Raw genomic sequence first — 3,462 nt, forward strand, 5'->3', positions numbered from 1 at the left:
TATTTTTTAGAACTAAAAAGGCTTTTAATTTCATGTTTATTATCAGTACATCAATAGAGAATATTTTATAATGATTAGTGACATGTGGATGCCAAGATTTTTCAAACACCGAGTGCCAGTATTTTCTGGTAAATAATTTTCCCAAAACAAAATAACCAATATAACTCAGTTTCAGGAGATAGCGATACCATCAGCATAATTCACCCAAAATTACAAAAATGGCTGTACTTAAAAAACATGCACATCAAATTTTTCCAGTGTAAAAAGTCTCCTCAAAAACTTCATGATAACATTAAACTACATAATTCATTCTAGAAATGTAGGGAGTTATTTTTCAAATTCTGACTAAGATTTTTTTTTTTTAATATTAAAATATATGGTAAGGAGTGTGTTGAGAGAGGTGTAGAAAATGGAGCTTCCAGTTGATGGGTTCAACATGCCTGAAAATACTTCGGTAATGTAGTGGAAAGACTTCAAGAGCAAGAATATATTATAAATAAAAGTTTTTCCACAAGATAAATGCACGAGCAGTCTTGTATCAATTGCACCAACAGGAGAGATGTCTTCTTGAAGAATGCTGGTTTATAGACTCTTCTGTAAGATAGATTTGGCTACTTCGAATGATTCATTTTTTACCAGAAAGAGTACATGTACCTTTCTAAAACCCCATCCACTCTATAATTTAGATATCCAATTTTCAGAATGTGTTCAATATTTACTACTCCATCTGCCATTAAGTCCCAGCAGAATTATGTTGCTATTATATTTCAGTTGATTGAGATATTCTGTATTCTCCAAGGCAACATCATGTTTGCTAAATACATAAATTTGTTCTCCTTTAAGTCCTTTGAGCACCCCATTGTCATCAAAATCCATGAAGTCGGACACTACTTTGACACTTGAATAATAAACACCAGCTTGATGAATAATCTCCTCTATTTCGTCACTGATACCAGCCAAAAATATGAATACAGGGATACCGTGTTGGAGCTTACCAAAGGAATGCTCATATGCTTCCTTGAGCATAATGTCAGATTCTGCCACAATTTCTTTAAGTTTAGCTTTTGGTAAAAAAGCCTGCTCAACAAAACAAACAATGTGATTTAGTGTACCACTCTACCACGTAAGGGTACTTCTCTTCCACGGTAAGAAAAGGATCAATTTCAACAGCATATTTTTCCTTTACTTGCAGTAACTTTTATTCACATTCCTCTGAAACCAACTTACAGTTGTCAATGACATTATGACACGTTGTGCATTGTTTCCCTTCATAGGAAAATCTACTCCGTGTCATATCAAAATCTGTTATCGGAAGCTTGACAGCTCCTCCTTTGATTATGACCACAGGTAATTTGTTCTACTCTTGAAGGGTTCTTGATGTGAATTGAAATTTTCTGGAATTTTAGTGTCCTTTTCACATATACAGCAGAATCTTGATTAGTTATTTCCTGGTTATCCAATCTTCCTTAAGGTACTCTTCGTCCTTCTGTCCTTGAATTTGTCCTAGAACAACAGCGTAGGTGGTAAGCAATATCCAGAGATGCAAGGTGTGGATGTAAGGATCTCAGTGATCTCAGTCTTCCACCCCATCTTCCTCTTCAAGGTGAGTATGTCCTGGGCCAGAACCACCCCTGCCACCAGGGAGCACATGCTGCCATTCACTACCTCGCCCATCCTGACCAATGCCACATGGTCCATGGATGGAGCCTCATGTGCCTCCTGGGCTGAAAAGAAGCCATAAATACATTATTTTCAAATAATAAATACAAACAGAAAATCATATACTATTCTACAAGGTCTGATAATTAAGTTTTAGAATACAAGTTTTAGAATAAGAAATTAAGCTGTTTTCACATTTTCTTGTACTATTTTTCCCCAGGAATAAAATGATTCGCTTTTTTGTTTGTTGCTTAAAAAAGAAAAGTTACTAACAAGAGGAAAATCAATGACAATTACACACAATTATTCTATCTTTGATCTCTCAATCTTTCCTCTCGTCTATTCTCAATAACAATGCCCAGTAAGACTACAAACAGAAGTTATAGTGACCAATAGAAACATTTCATTAGTAAAACATGAAACCACTGCAGTAATGCCATTTTGAAACTAACCTTTTAGGATTTAATACAGTTGTTCTTTAACAATAGAACTTGGTTCATTTGCTACTTAAGACATGGTTATTTAAACTAAAGTTAATTGGTTTCCTCACTCCCCTTTAGGGCTTTAGGCTCAAAACATGTCTATTAGAAAAATCTAATTTGTCTCAAATTCCTATTTCTAAATATTAGAATGGTTAAAATGCTCTGATATTTTAACTCTTTATAGCAAAAATTATCTCTAAATTACAGCTCAAACTGGCAAATTAATTAAAGATGCAGGAGACACATTTAGGAAAGGGCTCAATAGTAGTTCAGGAGAAGACACAGCTTCAGTGGAAGGTGAGTGAGCAACCCATCTCTGTCAGGGCCTCTCAGAAGTTGAGAAAAGTTGGGCCACTCTTGCTACTTTTCTTGAGATTTCTAGTATAAACTTAAACATGAAAACATATTTTAAATGTTTATATTGAACCAAGTAATGCTTTTAAGATACAAAATGCAGTGTAACATAATTGAGCTATTCACAAATAATCACAGGATTAATACAATGCGTTAATTCATGGAACCCTACAAACTATGACACCTACTCCTGGAACAAAGTGTACAAGTTCTACAAGGAAAGTCTTCCAGTCTATTTCTTGTATTTCAATGACTGTACATATAACCTCATCTAGAAATGATGTTAAAATTCTTAACTTCAAGTTCTTCTTGAATAAGAGGCTCAATTTCAAATGTTCCCTCTCAGTATTCCTTGATAGGCTCCAATCTCATTCATTCACTTAAACATTTTTTTTTCTTTTTTTAAGTGCTTACTATGTGCCAGGCAGTGCTACAGGCATTAAAAATATATCAGTAAAAATAATTTTTTGAAAGGACAAAAATCCCTATCTTCTGGAGAATACTTCTAATGGAGATAAACAACATATAATAAACATGATAAATAGATAGTATATTAGAAAGCGGTAAGTGCAGGGAAGAAAATAGAACAGGGAGTGGGGGACTAGAAGTCCCGATGAAGGATAGAATGTGCAATTTAAATGGGATGGTTAGGATAGACCTCATTGAAAAAGTGACCTTGAGCAAAGAAGCATAGAAAGTGAGAGTAAGCCAGGCAGATATCTAGGGAACACCTGATTCCTTTGTGCAAGGTAGAAAAGGTGCCCCACCCACTCCCAAATATTATTGACTACAGTAATTGATCTGAGGAGAAAATTTAAATTATCATCTTAATTGAAACCCAAAAGGAAATTAATAAATTCAACACACATTCCTAACATGGTAAAAAAATTAATAGTTACCAATGGCTATTTTTTTTTATTGAGTTATACAGGACAAACAACATTGTAATAACAGTTTCCGGCATACC

At 34.3% G+C, this 3,462-nt stretch overlaps 1 pseudogene across 1 annotated transcript; it reads right to left on the reverse strand.

Moving 5' to 3' along the window:
- Window positions 1–514: 514 nt before the first annotated feature.
- Window positions 515–1,674, reverse strand: LOC308499435 (cytosolic 5'-nucleotidase 3A-like; annotated as a pseudogene). The gene is made up of 2 exons: window positions 1,666–1,674; window positions 515–1,448 (listed from the first exon to the last, which is right to left on the reverse strand). The product of its transcript is annotated as a cytosolic 5'-nucleotidase 3A-like (transcript).
- Between the last annotated feature and the right edge of the window lie 1,788 nt (window positions 1,675–3,462).

The sequence above is a fragment of the Rhinolophus hipposideros genome (genome assembly GCF_964194185.1).
Source record: "Rhinolophus hipposideros genome assembly, chromosome: 1".
NCBI lineage: Eukaryota > Metazoa > Chordata > Mammalia > Chiroptera > Rhinolophidae > Rhinolophus > Rhinolophus hipposideros.